Below are 1380 nucleotides of genomic sequence, written 5' to 3'. Positions count from 1 at the left end.
TCAGTAAAATACAGAATATTAGTCCATATTTGATACAATTGTCAAAACTGTTAAACCAAATATCCAATATGTGGCGTAAAGCAATATAACCGGAAAAAAATGAGCATGTTTCGAGCTATTTTCATGAATTGCATTTAATCAACTGAAATTCTGAATGTAGTGGGCTAGAATGCTCAACGTCATCTTACGTAACACAAATCCTCAATATATAGTTGGCTGGTTGGTTTTCGGAAACATTCTACTGTCTTCAATCATTTGCATAGGACCATCAAATAAATGTAAGACCATCATTTGGCGTCTTTATAGTTCCATTTAGTTTATGATCATTGTTCGCTGAACAACATGGTCAGAACATCAAGAGCAAACTTTAGATTTTCCATCGAATTTTCTAAACCAATAGTATGCATCAGTTGCAGGCACAAAAGACAGCAGGGTGCACTTGTGCACGCACACAACAATACTTACAGTTTGGAAATATAAGATCATGTCTTCTGGCCGGTACAGCCCTACTTACGTGCACAGGTCGTAACCGATGAAAGTGTAGTCCAGTGGATGCTTGTAGCGCCGACTTCCTCCGGCATGGCATCCTCATGCCGCTGCATGGCCCATGCCAGGCCAAACAATGGTTGCCGTATGAAGACCCTTGCCGCATTTATCGACGCTGGCTTGCCACAATCACCGAAACCCAAAGCGCACTGCACACCTCGCCGGATAAAACATCGGCAGCCCCAGTGGCGGACAAGAAAGGTGTGGAAGCAGGGACGAGAAACCCCGTGGTGCTGCCATTGAACAACAGCAGCATAGCGGCAAAATTACATCTCTCACGCGGGTCTCCCCTGATCGTCACCAGCGCCGCGTCGCTCCATCTATGACGCATCTACCGATCTCCTTCCCAAATCAAGCGCTGCAGCCCTATTCCCTCTCCTCCCTGCCCCCTCCGTTCGAGCAGGGGCGTACGTGCATCACCCCCGCAACGCACACCAGCGCGTGATCACGCACCTTAGCTGCCTCGCTGCATGAAGAGCAGGCGAACCTCTACCTCGTCTAGCGACCCGCTTCCCGCATCCCCTCTTTTCCCGGACGGTGACCTCTCCTCTACTCGAGACACCCCTCTCTCTCTCTCCACGAGACCACCACGATCGACTTGACGCGCCCTCTAAATCCATGATGGATCTAGACGAGCGAGGCGAGAGAGGGAGGGTTAGGCATCTGGCCGGTGGCGGCTGGGAGGAGCGAATAAAGGAGAGGATCGAGGCAGGCAAGGTGAGTGAATGATTAAAGGAAGGAAAAGAAGACATTACCGTCTATGATTGACCTAGATTAATTTGTTACCCAAGTATGATATTAATTGCCATCTGTGAATTGAATGAATTACCAAAT

Source organism: Triticum dicoccoides, chromosome 6B, assembly GCF_002162155.2.
Source record: "Triticum dicoccoides isolate Atlit2015 ecotype Zavitan chromosome 6B, WEW_v2.0, whole genome shotgun sequence".
Lineage (NCBI taxonomy): Eukaryota > Viridiplantae > Streptophyta > Magnoliopsida > Poales > Poaceae > Triticum > Triticum dicoccoides.
Note: the sequence above shows the minus strand (reverse complement) of the source record.